General features: G+C 32.9%; 1 protein-coding gene across 3 annotated transcripts in view; it reads right to left on the bottom strand.

Annotated features, from left to right (window-relative positions):
* The window catches only part of LOC115880166 (protein sidekick), a 709828-nt gene that overhangs the window by 364777 nt on the left and 317121 nt on the right, over positions 1 to 27930 (bottom strand). The gene's annotated exons all lie outside the window — the stretch shown is intronic.

The following is a 27930-nucleotide window of genomic DNA, read 5'->3' as shown; positions in this document are numbered from 1 at the left end:
ACAACACCATGGCACCCTGGATTGAAATTTAAAATACGATTTGTTTTTAAGAGACAATGTCAAAAGTTGACATATGATATGTCATTCTATTCAGAGTGTCATTTTTTATCGAATAAAGTAGCAATATACCGAGGCTGCCTTTAAAAATCAAAAGATGTAATCATTTCGGTGAAACAGGAAGAGACCAAAAACAATTGAATACGTCAATAAATCCTAATTTATGTCATATACCTACTAACATACAAATCTGTTTTTTTTATCTGAAAAAATAAAAAAGTTATTGGGGGTGAGCCACTTTTGAGACGACCCGGTATATTAAAAAATATTGTTTCATAATGTAATATCATTTTAAAATTCCTGTATGTTATTTTAGATTCTGAAGATAATTTTAGAATAAACCGGAATATATTTTTAATAAAAACATTATGAATTATCAGCAGGCTTATAATTATGATTTTGTTACAAGGTAAGTAAGTAAATAACGTAATGTACGAGAAAAAATTAACATTTTACATTTTACTAAAATATTATCCTCGATATTATCTAAATAAGCGCCTTTCTACAACAACGCCACTGACTCCTAATGGGTAAATTGAGAGTTGCCTACCAGTCGAAAGTCGTTTCAAGACTTAAATGGATTATTTAAGTCAAATTTCTTGCAAATTTGGCACTGGCGAACCATATTTTATAGTTCTTGAACAGAAAAAGTCAATAAAATAAACACTTAAGGACTGCAAGCTAAGAAAATGCGTTAATACAGCCGGGGACATAGCGGCAACAAAGCTTTACCGCACACGTGCGACGCGTACTACAAGGTAATAAATGAATGAATAGGCTCCCTCGCCTCTAATCGGTGTTGTCATATTGTAAAGAACTTATCCTTTTTAAACAGTATCCGACTAATAACTTAGTAGTATAAGGACTATTTAATACATCTATGGAATATTAAAACCTACTTTATTAAACTGTAGTATTAATATCTCAATATATGTGTATAACAAGAAAAAAAATATTGATAATATTAAAGACGTGACAACATAGGCTGGATGAGGAAGGCTCGGTCAACTGTACCCAGAAGTAAACATGTGTACAAAAAAGATTGTTTGACCGCGTTGAGATGTAAATAGTGTAGTCTATATTTTATTTTAAGTCTATGGATCTAACCTTCCCCCACCACTTTATTTTGGCAGATAGGGGAAAACGGTTCTAACAAAAACTGTGCAAAATTTATTGAAGATTATGAATCTATTACTTATAGCCTTCTTATAGTATCCGTTATCTAAGCAAAATTGTCTAAAAACTCCTTTTTCTTATTTTTAATAGCAGTTGCACCCTCTAGCGGCCGCTATACAAACTTGAAAATAATTTCCAGCAATTTCTCTTGCTCTCTTTAGTTATAAATATTTTTTTTCCGCAAGCTCTACGACTAATACTTTCCGAGATACAGCCGAGAGCTATTCTTAGTGGGACACCCGGTACTACCCGTAAAAATATTTGCACTTATTTAATATTATTTAATACTCATCCTGTATTGTTATTTTTAATTTAATTCGGAACAAAAAACTAGCGCCAAAAATTTAACCTTGAATAAGTAATAAAAGTGACATATGATGAGGGTTATTATATTATTATTATGTGAAATAATTGTCTTTAATTCATTTTTTAACAAAAAAAGTTAAAATAATTTCTTTTTGTAATTCTATTTCCCCCAATTTTTTATAGCTTTTTTTCAACCCTTTCAATCAACTAGGACATAAAATCATTATATTTTTTTACGAATAATTGCATGGAAGAAATAAACAGGTTTGATTATTTATCAATATCTGTCTACATCATTGTTTAATGTAATGTTCGGCAAACATAAACATACAAGATAAACATGTTGTACGTTTACGCTGGATGATTTCTATCCTAAATTGTCCGAATGACAGTAATTGCCATGTTTCAAATAATTCTCCTTTTTGTTCATAGTTTGTTTTATGAGGTAGAAAAAAACTTTATCAATAATAAAGTCGTTAAAAACTCATTAAAATATTATAGAGAAAATTTCATATCTAGGTTATGTTTAAATACTAAAAGCAACTTTATTTATCGCAAAAAAACGAGAATCTAATGTACAATTTTATTGTTTTTAAAGTTTATGTAAGGTTTTTAGGTTATTTTAAAATTTTAGTATTAATAATTGAGACGATAGTGAGCGAATTGAGACGAATTGAGACGAATGAGCGAAAAAAAAAGAGCGTCAAAAACGGCTGGGGAATGACAATCGATGATAATTTTTGGCGAGGTCTCTAGACGTCATTTAAGAAAAATCGACATAAAACTTGTCAAAAACCAACAGTGATTTTAGAAAGATTTAAAAAAAATAGAACCGTTGATTAAACAAATAAGAAGATGCGCATCCTTATGAACGATTTCATGGCACAAAACCTGTCCGAGCTGTAGCTGGCGATACCTTCGCCGCTAGTCAACCTGTCCGAGATTTAGTTTAGCTCTGCGCCGTTGCGCGCTCTGATAGTTGTTTAAAGCACAACAGACAAAGAATACTGTACCGTCACAGGTACCGTAGTTCTACTTTCAATCGACAGAGTGGGTGATTGCTGGAGACAGTGTTGCCAGAACTACTGATTAATCCGTAGATTTATGGATTTTGGGTACAGTACGTTAATAAAACGGATTTTCTATCAATAAACAATTAAATATAATATTATATAATTAAACAAAGAACGGCGTCAGAGTTGGCTTGGAAATGAAGATCGCTGTTATTTTATATGTAAAATATTATGGTAAATTTCAATAGTTCGTCATTTCCAAGCCAACTAAACGACTTTTTTTCGATCATACGAAATATTCAGTACCAATAAAAGAATTTTTATTTTTGTTGTTTATTCTATGTTTAACACGAATACATTTTCAATACATAAACGTGGATTTTTCGCCCAAAGATATTTTCGTCAAACGTATTACAGATATTACAAATTTTAATATGGTAACACTATCTCTTTCAGTTCCAATGCTTTCCTAGCCAAATTAGAGAAAATGGAGGTTTTATGCGTTGACCGCAGAACGAGTAGAGGCTCCACCGATAGAACGTTTCCAGACACACAAATATATTTAAAGAAATAGTTTTTCTCAAATTTTAAACTATATTTACCGTTTGAATTACAACCTTCTTAATGCCAATTGGTCGAAAAATACGGGCCAAGAAAATGACGTCTATGACTTGACCTCGCCAAAATTATCACCGATTGTCAATCTCAAGCCGTCTTTGACGCCATTTTTTTCGATCGTATGGTATAATTTTCACTTTGCCATTGTCATTTTTTCTCCTTTGCAAAATTGCAAGGATAAACAACCAAATCAAACCAAACAACCATCATCAACTTTCTTAATTTAAATAAGGACTTGATGTTTTTATTTCTCTATTCAATGCCCCTTCACAACTACGAAACATATTCCTGTATAGGTAGAAGTCACAACACAATTTTGCACTGTTCTATATATATATATATACAAAAGTAAGACTAAGAAATAATGACATTAAAAACGTTGCATGCGGCTCGGTGTTTGCACGTAAGGTGTTAAGCTCATATGTAAATCATAATTTAACTTCTTGAGCATTTTGGTATAAATTTGCAACACCATAGTTTACTTTAGACTTAATTATATGTTTTCTAATGTTCCTTGGAATCTCTGGATATATACTGAGTGACAAAAAACCTATATACCGAGTGCGTCTCAAAAGTGACTCACCCCTATAACTTTTTTCAGATAAAAAAAAACGAGACTTCCTATGTTAATATATGACATAAATTAGGATTGATTGCCGTATTTAATTGGTTTCGGGCACTTCCAGTTTCACCGGAAATTACTACAACTTTTGATTTTTAAATGGTATCCTCGGTATTTTTTTACTTTATTCGATAGAAAATGACACTCTGAATTGAATGACATATCATATGTCAACTTTTGACATATTCGCTCAAAAACAAATTGTATTTTAAATTTTAATCCAGAGTGCCATGGCTGTATTAAAAACACTAATTTTTAATCAAGGAGCCTTAGAAAAATAGATTTGATCGTCTAATGTTTCTAGCACGGCATATAAATCACACGGCAGGCTAACTCTCTTTGGCGGGAACGCTACGCGCATACCGTCGCGCACGCCGCCATTAGGGTTTCCATCAACAGAAAGTAACCAGTGTCGTAGTTTCTTTCATCGACTGCGCACACTTTCGGCTGATTCGAGTCAGTAGCGTACGGCTTAATTTATTTTGTTTATTTCTTGAGTTATATTTTATAGTTGTTGTTTTATTTTTGTTTAATGTGTTATATATTTGGTTTTTCTAGTTTATTTTCGTTTCTTGTGTTATATAATTTATTTTTGTTTTTCTGAACATTTTTAAATCGTTAATTTTTACGTGTTTTTAAAATGCCTGGGCGAAGTTGTGCAGCAAAAAACTGCCCGAGTAGAGGACTAAACTGCAATAAAAGTTTCTTTCTGTTTCCTAGAGATCCGATTAGGTATGTATATACATATGTGATTAATTATTTTAAGTGCAAATATTTTCAGGGCTGGCAGATCTCGATAAAAGAAACATATTTTCTCCTTACTTTTTCAGATAAATCCAAAATAACCGAGTTATTTAAGTTTAAAAAAAAATGTTTTTTTTGAAATGTTGAGTTGAGAGCCACCGGATTTTTTCTGTATTTGCATCCCTCTTAGTGCCGCAACCATAGAGTAAAGCCGTAACTATGGTAATATCAGAGATTAAGAAATTATACCGTGGAAAAATTTGCGGTGAACAGGCAGTTCTAAAAAGTTTTCGAAAAATATACAGGGATGTTAGTTTTAGCGAAAAAAAACTCATAAACGTGTTCCTGGGGTCGAAATATACCACCCCTGAAAATATTTGCACTTATTCAAGACTCACCCTATATGTATATAAAATATTAGCAAGATTAAAATGTTAAATATTTAGTAAAATTTAATGTTGTATCTAGACATTCAACATTAAATTTAAAAATAATTATATTATTAATTTAAATAAAATTATAAAAATAAATAAAATGAGTATATCGAAAATAAGTTAACAATACATTTTTAGGGCAAGAACATGGGCAATTGCAGCTAACGGAGAAGACTTGATTGAAGATATAAATAAGGCCTACAAGTACAGGTTGTGTTCTGTTCACTTTGAATTTAAAATGTTTACCAATTCACTTTGTAACCGTATAAAATACAATGCGGTAACTACTTTGTTTCCTGCCATGAAAAAAAATAGAAGTTTCTCAAAAAAAATTGTGGATTTATTAATTTGTGAAATTTGAATATTAATAAAATTTGCTACGCCCATTGATGGGCATAATTTGTAGGTAGCCTCTTTATATTGTTCAATAAATATTTTATTGGTATTTTTTAATTCTTGTTTGTAACTCCTGGCATGTTTTTGTTAGTTGCATGTTTTTAATTTTAATTGTCTATTCTCTACAGTGAAATATTTAATTGATTTTTCATTTTTACTTTTCGAGAAGTATGCGCGGTTAACGATTCATTTGTTTGGACAAAAGTATTGTAAATAAAATTCAGTTTCAGTCAATTACAGTATTTTTTTAATACGACCCTGTCGTATTTTCTGAGAAATTTTTTAATACGTTTTAATCCGGCCCTGACTAGGAAACCATAATGGCGCCGACAAGGTCAAATTTTATAGAAATTTTATACAATGGAATCTGAGTAGAGTTGGCGTGCCGATTGTTTTATGTGCCGTGTTTCTAGTGTCTTCTCCTGGCCCGGCCGGTTAAAAGATGCCCAAATCGTATTTTAATATAGATCAAGAAAACCCTTTACAAGAGCAACGTTGTTTAGATAGCGTTGTTTCGAAAATCTCCAATAATGCTGTTTTTCCCAAAAAATCAAATGGTATGCTATGACTTCTACGAGTATATCACAATGTATCTTCTAGAAAAGGGGATAAAATAATGAAAAAAATTAGATCAGTATTTAAATAAAAACAGATTGGGCTACTCTGAACTAATAACCCAATAAAAAAGAGAACCTTCCTTATATTTTTTGTTAGTTAAAATTATGAATTTTATGAATCGAGTAAAAATATTTCCTTAAGGCTAATAATTCAGCTCATTCAGCAGAAAACATCTTAAATAATAGCGTAATTTTTCTGAAAAAGATACCATTCAATTTACTACTAAATCCGGATAGCCGAATAGAAGCGCTACTTTATTTTTCTCATCATACTTTAGAAAAAGGATAAAAATGAAACAGTCGTAATCTAAAAATAACAGTTTTTACTTAACTGCGGCATTGTTCTCTGGAATATAACTCGCGTTTCGCGTCAGATTAACCGTAACGCTTTTATTTATTTATTCATTAAAAACTTTGTGTACGTGCGGGTTTTACTAGAAGCTGGGAACTACAAAATACTACCACATTCGTTCATCGTATCGCGATTAAATATTTATAAAACACAGTTATATTTAATTTGTAAATAATGTATGTCAGTACATCCATTTTTCGATTTATTATAATCTACAGGGTGGGTCAAATTCGACGCTTTTAAATGGAAACACCCTTTTCTATAGGAGATAGACAAAAACTAATATCGGTGTCTGGAGCTCAATTTTTATCAAAAACATGATGGTGAAAACCGCATATCGATATCTGTTATCGTTTCGGAGTTACGGGGTGTTTTTCAAAAATATGCATTTTTAACACATCTCTGTAACTTTTTCGCTATGAAAAATTTTGTATTTTTATGAAAACATTTCCAAAGCACCTTTTTACGTAGAGTTTAATGGTTTAAGTATAATTTTTTTAAAATTAATAATTTAAGAATTATCACCAGAAAATTTGATTTTTTATATGGGACACCCTGTATATTTTTAATTTATTGAAAAGAATTTAAAATTATCTTTCCAAAAATATAACACACTTGATATTTTGCTCGATTTCTCTTCCAGATATAGAGTATATAAAAATTCGCCCGCTTTAAATAAGTAGGCTTTGAACGGCACCGGCTGTCATACAAAAACATTCTAGCTGTGAGCATCAATTAAAACGAAAATAATATTTGCAATGAGAGATACAGAATTTTATAACAATTTAAAATATATTTAACCAACATCAACACATTTAAACTATATCTAATAACAATAAAAACAAATAGCAAACCAAGACATGAGATTTTGCTACAGGTGTTCGACATATCGACCGTCTTCTGTTATGGACAGCCGGGTCAGTTTTTGAACATTTCTCGCGGAATTCATTAACTCAGTGGGGGTGAAAGACACATTCTCATAACTGCTAAGTATTTCTAATTCTTGTCTAAATTATACCGAAAAATAAGGAACATTTATTCTTCCGCAAATATATCCATATGATTAGATCCATCGGCACTAAATCAGGCGGCCTCGACGGCCAATGGCTGGGATCTTGGTTGGCTATTCAATTATTCTTGAAATTGGCTGCAAAAATTTGCTGATAACGTCAGCGTTCAGAGGCGGTGCGCCGTCTTGCTGGAAAAATATGTTTTCGAGTTCCATTAAGGGCATATCATCAATAAGGGGTCCAAAGCCTACTAGTTAAAAGTGGCGAACTTTTAAAAATTCTGTATTTCGAAGGGGATTATAACAAAATATCAAGTGTGCTATATTAAATTATTTTCAGTTAATTAAAAATATAGAGGGTGTCCCAAATAAAAAATCAATTTTTCTGTTGATAACTCTTAAATTATTAATTTTAAAAAAATTATACTTAAACCATTAAATTCTACGTAAAAAGGTGATTTGGAAATGTTTTCATAGAAATACAAAATTTTCCATAGCAAAAAAGTTACAGCGATTTGTTAAAAATGCACATTTTTGAAAAACACCCCGTAACTCCGAAACGGTAACAGATATTGATGTGCGGTTTTCAGCATCATGTTTTTGATGAAAATTGAGCTCCAGACACCGATATTAGTCTTCGTCTATCTCCTATAGAAAAGGGTGTTTCCATTTAAAAGCGTCGAATTTGACCCACCCTGTACAGTATATCCCCGGATTCCGGATTGTCTTTACAAAGAGGAAACACTTTTTTATTATTGACTTTTTGAAAAAAAAATGCATTCATCATAAAAAATTTTGTTTTTTTATAAATGGTTAACCCCGTTTATACTTTTCAAAATTTCTACAGTGTGTCCCACTAAGAATAGCTCTCGGCTGTATCTCGGAAAGTATTAGTCGTAGAGCTTGCGGAAAAAAACATTTGTAACTAATGAGACCATGAGAAATTGCTGGAAATTATTTTCAAGTTTGCAGGACGGCCGCTAGAGGGTGTAACTGCTATGGAAAATAACAAAATGGAATTTTTAAGAAATTTTGCCTAGGTACGATGTACTATAAATACTAGCTTCATAATCTTCAGTAAATTTTGGATCTTTTTTGTTAGAACCATTTTTCCCTATCTGCTAAAATAAAGTGGTGGGGGAAGGTTAGATCTGTTTTTATTTAAATATTAATAACTCCGGACTGGATGATCGGAATCCAACAAGCGAGGGCTCGTTTAAAAGAGCGTTTCTTACTCTATATTGCACCATATAAACAATAATAATAAGCTTTTGAACGTAGAAGCTAGGGGGCGTTGTCTTACAATTTAACAAACTGCGCGTTTTTTTCAAAAAAAATAAATGCGATAGTATAAGTAATTTTAGCGGATAGCAAAGAGTAATAAAAGCTTAACAAGTCAGCGAAAACCGCATCTTGATATATTTTTTCAAACCAAAATTATTAGCAAAATTATAATAAATACGAAAATATAAGCCCTTAGTTACCTAATTTTTCTTACACTGTAGCACTAGCCCTCTTGATTATGACCATTCTAATATAAAAATAATATAAAAAATATTATTTTATTCAAAATATCGACAATGAACCATAAAACCATAATACTAGGTGTATTAATATCTAATAATTAAATAGAAAACAAATTTCTTGCAGTAGAGGTATATAATAAAATTATATAAGGATTCTTGCTACTTAACTGCTAATATAGAAATTTAATTCTACGCTGTGTCTATCATAATGCGGATCAACCTGCTCTCAACCTACCGGTTTCGGAGCCCTACTCCATCATTAGGTGAGCTTGGGAGATCCACAAAATGACAACCACAGCGCAGAGATAGTTAATTCCGACTTGTCGGAAAGTATCGGTTAGATATTAAGTCCCGAACGGGAGATAGCGGCCTGCGTGCAATGGTAGTACTTTCGTACCACCGAGGCGCAACTATCGATAGTAAAAGGATGGTAAAAGGCTTTTTTTTCAGGCAAGCCAAATTATAAAATAGAAAACAAATTTCTTAGAAGAAAAAGAAATTTGTTTTCTATTTTATACGCAGGCCGCTATCTCCCGTTCGGGACTTAATATCTAACCGATACTTTCCAACAAGTCGGAATTAACTATCTCTGCGCTGTGGTTGTCATTTTGTGGATCTCCCAAGCTCACCTGATGATGGAGTAGGGCTCCGAAACCGGTAGTGAGAGCAGGTTGATCCGCATTATGACAGACACAGCGTAGAATTAAATTTCTATATTAGCAGTTAAGTGGCAAGAATCCTTATAATAATTTTATCTAATAATTAAAATACCAATGACGGTAGCCAAGAAACGACACCTCAGTGAATTCATGGTAGGCTTTGGAAAAAAGTTGATTTTAAACGGATAGTTTAAACATCAAAATATTATTAAATAAACATTTTGATAGTCTCAGCAGCCTTTTTTTCTGTTTTGATTGCTTTTCTAAAAATGCCTTTTTTCAACAGAGAAAAATCGCTGCTAAGACTATCAAAATATTGATCTAATAACACTTTGACGTTTATACTATTACGTCAAAAGCAACTTTTTTCCAAAGCCTACCATGACTTCACTGAGGCGTTGTTTCTTATTAATTGTCATCGATATCTTAATTATTAGATATTAATAGATCTGGTATTATGGTATTCTGGTATATTGTCGATCTTAGAATAACCTAATAATTTCTGTCTTATTTTTTGTCAGAATGTTCATAATCAAGAGGGCTAGTAATACAGTGTTAGAAAAATAAGGTAAATATGGGCTTATATTTTTCTATTTATTATAATTTTGCTAATAACTTTGGGTTGAAAAAAGATATCAAGATCCGGTTTTCGCTGACTTGTTAAGTTTTTATTACTCTTTGCTATCAGCTAAAATTATATATACTATCGCATTTAATTTTTTTGAAACAACGCGCAATGTTTGTTAAATTGTAAGACAACGCCCCCTATCGTCTACGTTCAAAAGATTATTATTATTGTTTATATGGTACAATATAGAGTAAGAAACGCTCTTTTAAACGAGCCTCCGCTTGTTGGATTCCGTGGACCCAGTCCGGAGTTATTAATATTTAAAGAAAAACAGAGATCTAACCTCCCCCCACCACTTTATTTTGATAGATAGGGGAAAATGGTTCTAACAAAAAATATTCAAAATTTACTGAAAATTATGAGGCTATTACTTATAGTACACCTTATCTAGGCAAAATTGTGTAAAAACTCCATTTTCTTATTTCTTGTTGCAGTTGCGCCCCCTAGCGGTTGTTCTACAAACCTGAAAATAATTTCCAGCAATTTCTCATAGCCTCTTTAGCTACAAATATTTTTTTCCGCAGGCCCTACGGCTAATACTTTCCGAGATACAGCCGAGAGCTATTCTTAGTGGTACAGTACACCGTTTTAGAGAAAATTAAGAAAAACATGAAAATATGGTTAATCATTTAGATTTCGTTGTTTGATAGATATCGTTATTATTATTAAATTTGCAGAACGTCATAATCTTTGCTGTTGTCAAAGTATTCATATTTCCCGATCATTATCACCCTTACCGTAGCATTGAACTAAATAAATTTTCTACTTCTTTAACATTTTAAAACAGTAAAAAATATTACGTTAATTAATATTATGCAATAACAATCTCTCAAGGAATGAATAAATTTTTCATTTCCATAGAAACGCGTTTTGATTTTTAGGACTTGAAAAGAAACAAATCAACTGCTTATATTTTAATGTTTTTTTAAATTTCCTCTAAAACGGTATGGAAATTTGGAAAAGTATAAACGTGATTAACCATTTTATAAGAAACTAATTTTTTTATGAAGAATGCATTTTTCTCAAAAGTCAATAATAAAAAAGTTTTTCCTCTTGTAAAGACAATCCGGGGACATACTGTATATTAGGGTGCACCAAAAAAAAAGTTGGGAAATTATTGCTGATGACAAGTAATGACTAATAATAAAAAAATAAATTATATTATAAATATTTTTATTTACGAAGATAACAAACTATTTGAAATAAAAACAAAAAACGTAAATTCCATTAAATTGAATGTGCATTTACTGATAAAGTTGATAATTTTTTGTGAAAGAAAAACTCAAATTATTTCAGAATCTAAAAATATTTTACTGACATTTTTTTTTCATTATTAGTCATTTTTGTCATCAGCATTAATTCCCAAGTTTATGCATATAGGTTAATAATCACCCTGTATAAAATCACGATGAGACACTTCTTAATATTAATAAAAACTCAAACTTTACTAGATTTTTTTTCATCATCCTGAACGATATCTTCACGGTAACAAAAAGAAAAAAATATTGATTTTTTTGGTGCACCCTAATGCATACACCTATTTCATAAACAAAAATCAATATACATATAGACGATATTCCAGAAGAGTCAGCTGAATATAAAGTTACCTCAAAGGTAGTATACATTCCTACACTACAAAGTGTCAAACACAAAAGTAACATTTCCGATATATGAAAACGTTTGTTGTAGCTCTTGTCTGTAATTGACAAATATTTGCTTTCCCGCAGTGAGCAATCGGTTGCCTATGGATTTTAGATTATTTAATAGACTGCGACTGGGCATGCACATATTCGATAGAGTGAAATTAATCATAATCTTTGCTGTTGTCAAAGTATTCATATTTCCCGATCATTATCACCCTTACCGTAGCATTAAACTAAATAAATTTTCTACTTCTTTCTCCTTTTAAAACAGTAAAACATATTACGTTAATTAATATTATGCAATAACAATCTCTCAAGGAATGAATAAATTTTTCATTTTCATAGAAACGCGTTTTGATTTTTAGGACTTGAAAAGAAAAAAATCAACTATATTTTAATGTTTTTTTAAATTTTCTCTAAAACGGTATGGAAATTTGGAAAAGTATAAACGTGATTAACCATTTTATAAGAAGCAAATTTTTTTATGAAGAATGCATTTTTCTCAAAAGTCAATAATAAAAAAGTTTTTCCTCTTGTGAAGGCAATCCGGGGACATACTGTATATTAGGGTGCACCAAAAAAAGTTGGGAAATTATTGCTGATGACAAATAATGACTAATAATAAAAAATAAATTATATTATAAATATTTTTATTTACGGAGATAACAAACTATTTGAAATAAAAACAAAAAACGTAAATTCCATTAAATTGAATGTGCGTTTACTGATAAAGTTGATAATTTTTTGTGAAGAAAAACTCAAATTATTTCAGAATCTAAAAATATTTTACTAACATTTTTTTTCATTATTAGTCATTTTTGTCATCAGCAATAATTCCCAAGTTTATGCGTATAGGTTAATAATCACCCTGTATAAAATCACGATGAGACACTTCTTAATATTAATAAAAACTCAAACTTTACTAGATTTTTTTCATCATCCTGAACGATATCTTCACGGTAACAAAAAGAAAAAAATATTGATTTTTTTGGTGCACTCTAATGCATACACCTATTTCATAAACAAAAATCAATATACATATAGACGATATTCCAGAAGAGTCAGCTGAATATAAAGTTACCTCAAAGGTAGTACACATTCCTACACTACAAAGTGTCAAACACAAAAGTAACATTTCCGATATATGAAAACGTTTGTTGTAGCCCTAGTCTGTAATTGACAAATATTTGCTTTCCCGCAGTGAGCAATTCGGTTGCCTATGGATTTTAGATTATTTAATAGACTGCGACTGGGCATGCACATATTCGATAGAGTGAAATTAAACGAAAATACTGAGCTCTTGTGAACAAGAAACTTGTGTATGCAACAAATTGGAGAGAAATGGGCACAGTAAATTAGGGTTGCCAACTTTCAAAATAAAAACGAGAGGGTAAAAAAAGCATAGGCGAAACATTTTTTGAAAACTCGCCCAAATGTCTAGGATTTACCAAAATGTTATGTAAAGGCTATGCGATTAATGGTCTTTCTTACTTTCTTAAAAACAATTTTCAACAAAACTTTTTTTCAAATGTGAGGAGTGGGAGTATAGCGAAAGACAGAGATTAACAATTTTTTAAAACATTGTGGCGATAGACGAATATTTTTAGGCTTTGAGGTTGGTATGCAATAAGAGGACTTTTTCAATTGCTGTCCTCCTTTCACGCAGTTGAGCAGCTCTGAACTGTTCAAGAACGCGATACTCTCACTCCATTCAATTGAGTCATAAAGTTCCAGAACTGTTCCGCGCCATATGGAGGCACCAGGCTATCGCGCACCGCTCCTTTCAGAACCGTTCTCGATTAAACGCGTAAAGCCCGGAACTCGAAGTTCGCGAATGGAGGACAGCAAATACGTGAGAGAAAATATGACAGTGAGAGCAAAAAGAGAACTGTCCTCTGGAATAGGGCTACAGTAAATTAAAATGAATAATGTTGATGATTTAGAAATATGCTTATCTGCAGTATTAAACACTGATAAAACAGTAGTATTAAACAATGCTAAAAAATATCGAAATATATGTATATGTCGCAGGGCGCAAGATAACCCGGCTTTTTGCAAAAAAACTAGGCATATTATAAAACGCCCGCTTTTAAAACAATGAGGAATTTTTACAAAAAGCTATTATATTATATGAAAATAGATATTATATATCTATTTTCAGTCACTCTGCAAAAAGTCTAATCAAAATTAGGCATATTAAACAATGACGATGTTTTCTGTATACTTCTGCAAAATGACTGCCTGTTTTCATTCGTTTTACAAAATTCCAAATCGAGGCCAGGCATATTAAAAAATGATCAAAATTTACTCAGCTATGAGTATCAGCATATTGAATAATTTACGCTTTAATAAAAATACCCCATATTTTCCTAAACAAAAGCAATAATTTATGTCAAAATTTTATTTTGTTTAGAGGAAACAACTTGAACACTCTTTCATAAATTATATGTAATTATAAGTAACATAATTTTAAATATAAAATATATTAAAACATTAATATTAACATCGTTTAATTATTATACTCTGTAATTTGATTCTGTGTACAGGGTGGGTCAAATTCGACGCTTTTAAATGGAAACCCCCTTTTCTATAGGAGATAGACAAAAACTAATATAGCTGTCTAGAGCTCAATTTTTGTCAAAAATATGATGGTGAAAACCGCATATCGATATCTGTTACCGCTTCGGAGTTACGGGGTGTTTTTCAAAATTATGTATTTTTAACAAATTGCTGTAACTTTTTTGCTATGGAAAATTTTGTATTTTTATTAAAACATTTCCAAAGCACCATTTTACGTAGAATTTAATGATTTAAGTATAATTTTTTTAAAATTAATAATCCAAGAATTATCAACAGAAAATTTGATTTTTTATATGGGACACCCTGTATATTTTTAATTTATTGAAAATTATTTAAAATTACCTTTCCAAAAATATGACATACTTGATACTTTGCTCGATTCCTCTTCGAGATATAGAGTATATAAAAATTCGCCCGCTTTGAATAAGTAAGCTTTGAACGGCACCGGCAATAATGCAAAAAAATTGTAGCTGTGAGCGTCAATTAAAACGAAAATTTTATTTGCTATGAGAGATGCAGAATTCTATAACAATTTAAAATATATTTAACCAACATCAACACATTTAAACTATATCTAATAACAATAAAAATAAATAGCAAACCAAGACATGACATTTTGCTACAGGTGTTCGACATATCAACCGTCTTCTGTTATGGACAGGCAAGGCAGTTTTTGAACATTTCTCGCGGAATTCATTAATTCAGTGGGGGTGAAAAATACCCTCTCATAACTGTTAAGTATTTCTAATTCTTGTCTAGATTATACGGAAGAATAAGGAATCTTTATTCTTCCGCAAATATATCCATAGGATTAGATCCATGGGCCCTAAGTCAGGCGGCATCGACGGCCAACGGCTGGGATCTTGGTTAGCTATTCAATTACTCTGGAAATTTGCGGCAAAAATTTGCTGATAACTTCAGCGTTCTGAGGCGGTGCGTCGTCTTGCTGGAAAAATATGTTTTCGAGTTCCATTAAGGGCATATCATCAATAAGGGGTCCAAAGCCTACTAGTTAAAAGTGGCGAACTTTTAAAAATTCTGTATTTCGAAGGGGATTATAACAAAATATCAAGTGTGTTATATTTTTGGAAAGGTAATTTTAAATTCTTTTCAATTAATTAAAAATATAGAGGGTGTCCCAAATAAAAAATCAATTTTTCTGTTGATAACTCCTAAATTATTAATTTAAAAAAATATATACTTAAACCATTAAATTCTACGTAAAAAGGTGCTTTAGAAATGTTTTCATAGAAATACAAAATTTTCCATAGCAAAAAAGTTACAGCGATTTGTTAAAAATGCGCATTTTTGAGAAACACCCCGTAACTCCGAAACGGTAACAGATATCGATATGCGGTTTTCACCATCATATTTTTGACAAAAATTGAGCTCTAGACAGCTATATTAGTTTTTGTCTATCTCCTATAGAAAAGGGTGTTTCCATTTAAAAGCGTCGAATTTGACCCACCCTGTACAGGGCTGCCTCTTTGTGGAACTTTGCTTTCTTTTTTAGGAACTTATATTCTTTTAGAATAAAATTAATTTAGCTCTTTATAACAATCGTCCTTAACCATACTCCATTTAACAGACTTATCACTTTTTGTTCCATTATTTTCTAATTTTGAAAGAGAAGTTCAAGAAATGTCGTTGGATAAATTTAGGTTAGTTTTACTAATCCCGCGTTAAATTTTTTTCTGCAATCTGACTAGTTTTCATTAGGCATTTTGCAAAGCGACTGAAAATAGATAGGCTTTTTGAAAAATATCCATCTATTGTTAAAAACGTCGGCGTTTTATATTATACCTAAACTTTTTGCAAAATGCCGAGTTATTCGATACGCCTGCGACATACATATATACAGAAAATTAAAATTTTTCGAACAAACAGAATTATTTTTAATAAAGTTCGTAGTTTTGGAGTATTTCTTAACAACAAAGATTGTAGGAAGTCAGAGAATATGGGTCAGGACGTCTTTAATCAAATGGACTGAAAAGACAGCGAGCAAACTACAAACTTGCGGTAAGATCAAAGGACAGTAATTTAAAGGTTCGGAAAATAGAAAATGTCCTGTCAAGTGTGCCTAATAGAACAAGGAAAATAATGATATGATAAAAATATGATATATGCTCCGGAGGTATAAAATATAAATTCAATAATTTGTAAGGGTATTAGAATAACCTAGAAGTTACGTCCATAAGTTATTACAAATTTTACTTTGTTAAAGTTGCTTTTAGCATTGATTGTGCAACTATTCATTATGTTTCTTTTCCATTCAAATTAATAAATGATTTCGATTTAGATCACCGAAATTAAGGGACGTTAAACAAGACTTAGACACTAGCCAAGTCAGTAGTCCATTAACCATGATATGACCGAGGGACCGCGGTTCGAATTCTGTCTAAAAAAAGTAGGCCCCGTCCAGATTAGGCCTCCCTGGCAGCCAAAAAGAAATGTTGAACACCATTTTGAACTTTGATTCCAGTGCTGAAGTTCGATGAAAGATAACGACTTTTTTGACGCGGAGTTGTATCCCATGCCCAGTCTTCAGTCAAAATGATTTACAAAAATGTTACGTTTACGTTCTGAAATGATTATACAGGGTGAGTCTTAAATATGTGTAAATATTTTTAGGGGTAGTATATTTCGACCCCAGAAACACGACTATGAGGTTTTGAAAATTTGAAAAAAAATTGAAAAATTGAAATTTGGAATTTTTTTTAGTTAAAAAACAATTTGTTGATAATAATATAGCAAAATAGGTAATAGATTAAATTTACAAGAAAGAAAATCTAGAAAAGATCCAGTGGTTGTCAAAGTTTTAACAAAATATTAAATAAACACCCAATAAGACTCTCACCCTGTATACTTACGCTACTTACTTACCACCTTAACATGCGTGATCGATGATTTATAATTTTACCTGCAAAAAAAAGAATACAAATAAGTGAAGTCATTTTTTTCATACTTAAATTGTACAAGCAAATGTGTTTATAAAAAAAAAACATTATAGTAGCGTGACAGTAGAAGGAAATTTAACAATTAAAATAAAAAAGGAAATTAACAATTTTCTGTTGTAAAAGGAAGAAAAAGGATATTTTTAAATACTTGTGTCAAATTCAATAGAATATATAAATTACTTTAAATGGAGATCAAACGTTCGAAACTTCTTCTATTTACATAAAAATTAATTCACATTTATTTAAAGATGGCAGAAAAAATTATTTTAAAGAACTAACTAAACAAGTTAAATTACTCTCCGAGTGGATTTTATTCGTAATAACAATACCTTCCAACGCAAATTTAATTTAAACCTACTACTTAACTTAAATATTGCCACTACCACTTAATCCACCCAGACTCAATTTCTAGATGCGTCACTGGAGAGAACAAATGACAACAACTGTCAAATCGATTGGTTTCAATCATTCCGATCTTTTGGTACGGATGACTGATTGACATTCGGTTAGGTTAAGCGACGTTAGATGATGCGAGTGGATGGTCGGGTGACCGTTTGGAAACTCGGTTGTGCTATTATTCCACGGCAAGAGTGTAAAATCTATTGACACCCACCGCTCAGTAGGTACGGATGACTGATTGATATTATATCCTTATTATATCAGTCATCCGTATACCCCAAGATGGACAAAAAAACAGGAGCAAACCAAACCAAACAAAAACTCTCACTTCACTACAAAGCTAGCTGAGTCAGCGTTGCGTTAGCATCAGGGATCGAAGGTTACCAAGGAAACGAAAATGCAGATAAAATGACCAAACAAGGATCATCAATGCCAATTGTAGGCCCAGAACCCTTCTGCTGTGTTGCATATGCAGTCACGAGAATGGATACAAAACGATGCATACATACATACATACCGTAACGCGCTGACGAGTATTCGACACACATAAAGAAGATGGTCACGCAAGGCGTTTTCTTTCATGAGCTTTTCTGTGGCTGAAAAGCCCGATACGTGATGTTATCTGCCTACCGCACTCCGGACATTCAAAAATCTCATTGCTTTGTTGCCTCTTTACTTTTTGGTTGTCGCTGTTAACTGATTTACAACTCTTCTCCATTGAGTTCTATTGTGAGCTGCTTTTTCCCACTCATTCTGCATGTTAATCCCCTTTAAGTTTTCGTGGAAAATGTCATTGTACCTTTTCCGTTGTCTACCCGACCTCCTCTTACCGTCTACAAGCTCACCGTAAAGCAGAGATTTTGGTATGCTAGCTTTTTCAAGGACCGATACGTTCGGTGGCTAGAGAAGAATGTTTAGGAGGGGAGTTAATCATCGCGACTTTATAGATCTATTGTGTGTTCCCCTTTCTTGAGTTATAACGAGTTATAACTCATCATACAGTCTCAGAGCTTTAACAAAAGCCAGTATCTGAGACGGCTCCACAGAGGCCAGCTCTCCATCCTCGACATCAGACGTACCAAGGTTCATGGTACGAAGGGTCGTCGTCTCGGCGCACTCAGTGATAAGGTGTTCTGGTGTTTCCCCATTTTCCCCACAAAATCTGCATTCGCCGTTGTTTCTCAGTTTCAGCCTACTGAGGTGTTCGTTGAGGAGGCAGTGTCCTGTTAGAAACCCCGTGACAATCCGAAGATTGTTTTTACTTAAATCAAGGAAAACCTTTGATTTTTCTCGGTCATAAGTTCTGAGGAACTTTTTCGAGTGTCTTAGACCGTTGGAGGACACCCATTCCAAGTTACGGATGGAGTCTTCCAGATCCTTCAGTTCCGCTTTAAGTTGGTTTCCGTTTGGAAAAGAGAATGGTTCTGGTCCAGTTAGTGGAGTGTTCGCTCCTTTCCTAGCTAGATCATTTGTTTTTTCATTGCCTTCTATCCCTTGGTGAGCAGGCACCCAGAGTAGGAGGACTTTATTTTCTTTGCCTAATTTGTTGAGCTTCTCTAGGCATTCTTTGACCAACTTCGAATTGATGGTTACTGAGTTGATCGCGTTTAGTGCTGCTTGACTATCGGATAGGATGGCAATTTCCTGTTTTCGATAGTGGGACTAAAGCTAATAGGATTGTCGGACAAAACCATGTGCAGGTTCTGTCAATCCGAAGAAGAAACGAACACATTTTATGTCGGTGCGACAGCTTGGCAAATGTGCGATTCTCGGTAATAGGTAGACATGAGCAAGAAAGCGATATTAAAATAGCAATCGCAATTGGTTCTCATAGGAAACTGCGATTGCAATTTTTTCTATTTGCGAGTTTCAATTTAAGCAACCAATATTACTATAGTTGTGATTTGCGACTTTGCTGCGATTTGCGATTTCTTCTACCTGCGAGTTTCAATTTAGGCAACCAATATTACTAAAGTTGCAATTTGATTTTGTAAACTAGGACCATGATAACGTTCTATCTGCTAGTTTGAATTTTCAGGAGTTAGCGATTTGCGATTTTGTTGCGAATGTAATTTTGTGGTGCATTGAAGCATTTTATAGCTAACTGCGATTGATTTTTTCTCGGATTTTATTTATTTATAGAGAAGGTATTATTTTCTAGGGCCAAGATCAATAATATATCGGGTGTTAACCGGGTGAATCGGGTGAAGAATCGCAGTTTTGCTCATCTCTAAGTAATAGGCAATGCTAGGCAGAGATTGACAGAGAGTTATATGGAGGGTTCAGCCTCCAAGTTGCTAGACTTTTTGAAAAAGATAGGACTGAACCTAAGGATCAGAAGAGGATCACAATAGATATGGAAAGGCCCCTCGAAGAATCTAATCTAATCTAGCTGTCAGCCACTAGTAAATAAAAAAGTATGCCAAATGATTTTATTAATGAGTATTAAAGCTAGCAGTGAGTTTTAAACATGGCTTAAAATGAAACATTCATTCGAATACATACACAATGTGTAATTATAGAGTTGTTTGATCATACGGTAATTAGCCCGTTTGATCGATTACGAAAGCCGCCCTGATCAGGTATTTATGGACCGGGCGACGGGCCCGCTTAACCCGCTCCATCTAAAAACATGACCCGCCAATATTAAAGTCAATTTAATCTGAGGCTTAATTAGCGGAGCACCGGGCACCGTGTAATCGTAGTAGGCCTACATTAAATCGGAGCACGCGAGAGGACCGCTTTACGGCGGGACGCGTATAATAATAACATTATTCTGTCAGTAACAGAGCGTGATTTATGCGGAGTCTGACAGTATTAAACGTAGTGTTTAATAAATACGTCAAAGTAAGGTAAAGCACATAATTAAAGATTCATTTCAGACATACCTTGTTTACAAACCATTTGGTTTGTATACCCAGTAGAGATGAGCAAAAAATTGCAAACTGCGATTCGATCGCAGCGATTTTACAATCGCAATCGCAACCTGCGATTGGCTCTCATAGGAAACTGCAATTGCGATTTCTTCTATTTGCGAGTTTCAATTTAGGCAACCAGTATTACTGAACTGGCGTGCATAGAAATCGGCCCACTGTGAACTTTGGCTTTAACTGTGTCTTTTTTTTCAGAGCAAGTAAAAACTATGGGCTGTTTCAAAGACAATTTAACATGCTTTGATATAAGTATAAATTTATCCAGAGTACTTATCATTTATATGCGTAGCAACGGGTAAACAAATGAAATGCATATGTGTTGTGGTGACAATAAGAATAATAAACTTGTCAAAAAATATTGCAATTAGTACCTTTGTAATCGAAATTTTCACATTGTTCTTTCATTCTCTGATTAGTTATATTTCATTGTTTGATTACTGTTTTTACTGTTAAAAGCCGCCCAAGTAATCGCCTTAATCGAACATGGACTGAAACAGAGAGCTGTAGCTCGGCAACTACATATGACACGCGGAGCGGTTCGAAGAGTGTGTGAACGATATGAGGAGACATGGAGGAGACTCGATCATTTCGTAGGCGACCTGGAACTGGTAGAAAGAGATATACAACGGATCGTGATGACCGCTTTACTGTGTCAACATTGTTAAGAAATCGGCGTCTTAATGCTATTCAGGTGCAACAACAGCTGCGTGAAACACGAGGAGTGACTATTAGTCAGTGGACAGTAAGAACAAGATTGAAGGAAAGTAACATTACCCCCAAAACACCCGCAATTGGCCCAAAACTTACCCCAACTCATCGTCAAGCACGCCTGCGTTTTGCACTGGAACACCTGAATTGGACACTAGAACAATGGGAATCTCTTTTATTCTCAGATGAGACCAGGATATGCCTCTATGGTAGCGACCAAAGAAGAAAAGTGTACCGGGGGCCAAGTGAGCGATTCGCAGAATGCTGCATTGAGGAGCGGAGGAACCACATCCTTATGGAGGTGGTTCCTGCATGATCTGGAGTGCAATTTCTATGACTGCGCGAACCGACCCAGTTTTCATCCGTTGGGGCGACCATCGGCACGGGAGAGGAGGTTTAACTGGTGCTATGTATATTGAGGAGATTTTAGCAGTTCATGTGGTACCTTACGTCGACTACATTGGAAACGAATTCACTTTTATGCATGACAATGCGAGGGCAGACACATCAAGAATTGTACAAGATTACATTCCAGAAGTCGGTTTTCGGGTTATGGAATGGCCAGCATGCAGTCCAGACTTAAACCCGATAGAACATTTATGGGATGAGCTAAAATGAAGAATTCGTGCTAGACGAAGAGCCCCAACCTCTATCCCAGAGCTCATTGTTGTCGTAGAGGAAGAGTGGCTTAATATCCCGCAAGAAACAATATTAAACTTGATTGAATATATGTCAAATTGTATGACAGATGTTATTAGAGCAAGAGGGGGTCATACTCATTATTGAAAATTTAGTTTACTTACTTGTCCATAAATATATTAATAAATAATAACATACCTCTTAGTAATAAAAAACGATAATTTGTTTCATGCATTAATTTAATAATTTTAATCCAAAGAAACTAAAATACAAATTAATATCTCCAATCTATTTTCAAAGAATATGAAATTGTCTTTCAAACAGCATATATTTTTTCTTAATCTGACAAATAGATTCTAAAAAATGTATAGTTAACTTCAAAAATTTGCCTTGGGCCGATTTCTATGCACGCAAGTGTATAACTGAGATTTGTGACTTTGTTGCGATTTTGCTACGATTGTGATTTTGTAAACTGGGATCGTGATTTCTATCTGCGAGTTTGAATTTTTAGGAGTTCCGATTTGCGATATTGTTGCGAATGTAATTTTGTGGTCTATTGAAGCATTTTATAGGAAACTGCGATTGAATTGTCTCTCTGATTTTATTTATTTATAGAGAAGGTATTCATTTCTAGGGCCTTGATCATAATATACCGGGTGCGTCTCAAAAGTGGTTCACTCCTATATTTTTTCTGATAAAAAAATGAGATTTGGTATCTTAGTATATGACATAAATTAGGATTGATTGACGTATTCAACTGTTTTTGGCCACTTCCTGTTTCACCGAAAGTGACTACAACTTTTGATTTTTAAATGGCACCCTCGGTATTCTTTTACTTTATACGATAGAAAATGACACTCTGAATAGAATGGCATATCATATGACAACTTTTGACATTTTCGTTTATAAAATCGTATTTTAAATTGCAATGTCATGGCTGTGTTAAAAACACTAATTATTAATCAAGATGCCGTGAAAAAATAGATTCGATCGTCTATTGTTTTTCGCGTCTTGTCCTGGTCAGTTAAAAGATGTCCAAATCGTATTTTTAATCATATCTCAATTTTTTCAAATGGAACGAGGAGGGCTCATTGACATTTAGAAAAAAAACTTTTTTTAAGAATAATTTCCTTTGGTAAATATTAAAATCGCAATCGGAGGTTACGGTCGCAGGTTAAATCGCAATTTCAACTGCGATTGGAGAATCGCAGTTTTGCTCATCTCTAATACCCAGATGCATCAAACAGCAACGGGAATTTTTTTCGTCGAATTTAAAGTGTTACATTTTTTTCTTTTTAGCCATATTTTCATCGTTACCCTACAGGGACATCTAGCAGGGACGCTGCAAACTTAAGTATTTTGATGGCGAACCACCACGTGCCTAGATCGTCTTTTTCGTGACCATTGGAGTGTGGTGTCGAATACCTATCAATAAAATAAAAAACGGTGTGATATAGGAGCAATATCCAAAGTAAGCTTCTTATAATATCCATCTTAATGCACGCCACTGATTTTAAATAACCGGCTGGATATTGGCCGCAACAAAATCCTTAAGAAAATGAAAAACTTATACCATTTTCCAATAAGATTAGAGCGTGCAGACGCCGCAAATCCGCCAATAATAAAACCTGTATTACGTCTTCCCCGTCAGAATATAGATATATCGGAAATGTTAGGGGGAGCGGGAACAATATCGTACGGCACATAGAGCGCTCACCCCGATGCGATGATAGACTAAGCCGTAGGGGCGTAGTAATGGGGTGCTAAGCCGGATGTAGACCGATATTATATGCATACGGGATGGTTATTTTTAGAACAACTAGCTGGATAGAGAGATTGTGGGGGATGAGTGTCTTTTCCACCGCGACGCGAAGCTTATTAGGCGTACGGAGGGTTTAGAGAAGGGGTTCAAGTCACGGGGGTAAATCAGTAAGTGTGGGTTGGTTTAGGTAAGTCGTAATAATAGTAATAAAAAGTTACTATTTCTCTACAATTATTACTTTTAATCTGTTCTCGATTTATTGAATTAATTTATTTTTGCGAATTATTTTTTTCATTTGTAATACTGCGAGAAATGAGTAGGGGTGGGTAGTTTGAAGTTAAGTAATATTTCTTTACATCAAAATAATTTAAATTAAGGTAGATATATTAGACATTATAAATAATGTCTATACCTATGTGGCGGATTCATCTCTCCAAAATAATCTCTAATCACAGAATTTGTGTAAAAAAAGGTGTTATAAAAACTTTATATGATAGGGCAAAAATAATATGTTCAGACGACATTTCACTAAACAGAGATATAAACGACATAAAAAATACATTAATAAAAAACGACTATCCACCATATTTTATTGACAAAACATTAAACGAGAGAAATACAAACCCCAAATCATAGACACAATGATAACAATACACAATATATTACAATTTACGATTCCATACATACGAGGCGTTTTGGAAACAATAAAAAGGATAGGAAAACAATATAACATACGAACATCTTTCAAAACACAAAATACACTTATATATAGATCCATTTTATCACATACTTAAAATATAACATACACTTAACACACAATTAAACATAACATACATACGTAAAAATTAAAAGTAATCATACAGAAAGTTTGGGGCTTTTTGGTTTTAGCTTATTAAGTAATTGTTAGGGCGTTAGGCAAATTTGTATAACTGTATCTATTGTTAGGTATAATTTATAATCTGTAAACCTAACTTCTGACAAGTAGTTTTCGTTTGAGATTAACGCAGAAGTATTTACAAAATAACTATTTTATTTTGTAGATTTTCTTGCAGTGGCGAAATACCCATAGAGGATTTTTTGGAGAAATATTTGACATTATAATAGCCATCTTTTGACATTCCTCTATGAAGGTGTTACAATAATTATATTTTTTTTAATTTAACTCTCCACAGTCGCTATAAACCTTTTTGTTCTCTTGCTAATAACTTGCGAGTATTTTGTTATCAAATACCGTATGATCGAAAAGATCTTGTTGCGATGCGATTTATGCAGAATAATGAGAAAGATGGTTCATTATAAACAGTAATATTTATAAAACATTCTAAAACAGCTTCGTGCAAAGCGGGTTTTTCGCACAATAGGTCGATTATTAGGGGCCATCCCTAACCGACAGAAGCTACAATAACGATGAGAACCAAACTGTTACAGGAAAGGCTCGAATTCTGCTGCACGCCATCCGCCATTGTTTAGAAACTTTTTAGTTGAACGTCAGTGCTCTCTTGTCTGTTTTACAACCTCTTTTGTTATTGGCGAGTTAAGCTATATTTGTAATACATACTAACATAATCTAAGCAAAAACTGAATTAAAAACTATTTAGAAAAAATTACAAATATTAACCATTATTTTGAAAATGCACTGAATTTAACTGGAATAGACTAATAAATAAAACCTATGCTTTTAAAAAGCTGTGCTGTCTAGAAAATAGAATGATTATTACAAAGGTTTGAACAAAATCTGAAGATATAAAATAAAGTAGAAAATGCATAACTTAAACCATAAAATAAAACAATACAATACCATATGACCGAAAAAAAGGACGTCAAAGATGGCTGGAACATAATAATCGATGATTTTGGCGAGGTCAAGCCCTATAGATGTCATTTACTTGGCCCGTATTCTTCTTTCTTGTTTCATGGCACTTACTAGCAAAATAAAACACTAAATCACCACAATATTTATTTATGGTTATTTATTTTTATTTTGCTGTGTAATATCAAAGGTTCCAAACCCCAACTGTAATCTTAGCACTTGAAGAAGGTTGTAATTGAGTAAAACATCTAGTCTAGAGATCGACGTCGCCAAAATTATCATAGATTGTCATTCTTCATACATCTTTGACGCTGTTTTTTTTCTATCATACGGTATACCGGGTGCGTCTCGAAAGTGGTTCACCCCTATAATTTCTTTATTTTTTCAGATAAAAATTGATTGACGTGTTCAATTGTTTTCGGTCACTTCCGGTTTCACCGCAAATTACTATAACTTTTGATTTTTAAATGGCACCCTCGGTATTTTTTTACTTTATTCGATAGAAAATGACATTCTGAATCGAATGACATATCATATGTCAATTTTTGACATAGTCACTCAAAAACAAATTCTATTTTAAATTTCAATCTAGAGTGCCATGGCTGTATTAAAAACACCAATCTTTAATCAAGGAGCCTTGGAAAAATAGATTTGATCGTCTAATGTTTTTAGTGTCTTGTCCTGGCCGGTTAGAAGATGCCCAAATCGTATTTTTAATCATATCTCAATATTTTCAAATGGAACGAGGATGGCTCATTAGCATATTTAGAAAAAGCATTTTTTTACGAAAAATTTGATACCACACACTTGGTATTTTGAGTCAAATTGTCGTTATGAACTTGATGTTACAATTTCAAATAATCCATATGCCAAAATGTCAAAAGTTGACATATGAGATGTCATTCGATTGAGAGTGTCATTTTCTAACAAATGAAGTAAAAAAACAGCGAGGGTGCTATTTAAAAATCAAAAGTTGTAGTCATTTCCGGTGAAACCGGAAGTGACCGAAAACAATTGATTACGTCAATCAATCCCAATTTATGTCATATACTAACATACCAAATCTCGTTGTTTTTTCTGCAAAAAAAAAAATAAAGGGGTGAGCCACTTTTGAGAGGCACCCGGTATACAGTACAGTAATTGATCAATGTATATAAAAAACATTAAGAGAACAAATAAGATAGTGAATGATATATATTCTGAATAATTGAAGGCATCACTAAGGCTTCAACGGCCGATTGGGTCTGAGAGAAAAAAAGAGAGTTGAAAGAAATACAAATTTGATCAAAGAAGACCAAAAGAAAAGAAAGAAGAAAAGAAGATATCCAAGATAAGTTGAAGAAAATAAGGCTACTACTGGACTTACTTCCTTTTCAAAAAGTTTATCGCTCTATCGTCTTCAATATTGGGGTCATGGAAAAGTATATAAATAAGCCATCATATTTCCATTAAAAATAAATTGTATCTACACGTATTCCTATTCTTCCGAGACATTTTCAAACAAACTTTTCTCATTACAACCCATTATTGGCCTTTTTCGTTCTTAACTACGCAAAAAATGTGTACTTTTTATGAGTCTATTTTTTTATCATTAGTATTTCTACCTCTATTATGGATAATTGATATGTTTCTATATATTTTAAATTATTAATTATACGGTATGATAAAACAGAACGGTAAATGGAACACTCTGTATATTATTACATTTTTAGTTTTTACGATTAAAATAAAGGTAAAATCGCTTAAGGTTTGCCGCATTTTAATCTTACCGTTTTTGAAAAATTTACGATTTTTTTTTTCATTTCTCTGGGCGTATTTAAGTTTTTAAATCAAATATTGTACTGATGTTCTCCTGTTCACTAAATTTTGTGTTGCAATTATAAAAATCATACTACCTTATACAGAGTGTCTAAAAATTTATATTAAATAATTACTAGCTTTAAACGGCAATAACTTTAATTTAAATAGGACAACCTGTATATTTTATGAGAATCAGATGCACAATTTAATTATCTATCAAATTGTATTATACCATATTTTATCTATTCCAGTTTTCGTAGAAAATGCATTTTCTTATAATTTAGACCTCATTTATCACTATACCCATATTATCCATGAAACTTACTACAATAGGCACTTTCGAACAATATCCATATAGCAGATGGCGTAACGATTAAAAGATTCAACAAAGTTAAGTGATGGTTTTTAGGGTTAGATTTTCCGGAAGTTTTTTCAAATTCCGGCTGGACCATACCACACACCTTAAAAACCCGGATATGTCCGGGTAAATAAATCCGGACGCGTGGAAACTCTACCTTTAAGGAAAACAATTTTTTGGCAGT

Source organism: Sitophilus oryzae, unplaced genomic scaffold (assembly GCF_002938485.1).
Source record: "Sitophilus oryzae breed Bouriz unplaced genomic scaffold, Soryzae_2.0 scaffold_1620_pilon_pilon, whole genome shotgun sequence".
Lineage (NCBI taxonomy): Eukaryota > Metazoa > Arthropoda > Insecta > Coleoptera > Curculionidae > Sitophilus > Sitophilus oryzae.
The sequence above is the reverse complement of the archived record's forward strand: the minus strand, read 5'-3'. Positions and strand labels throughout refer to the sequence as shown.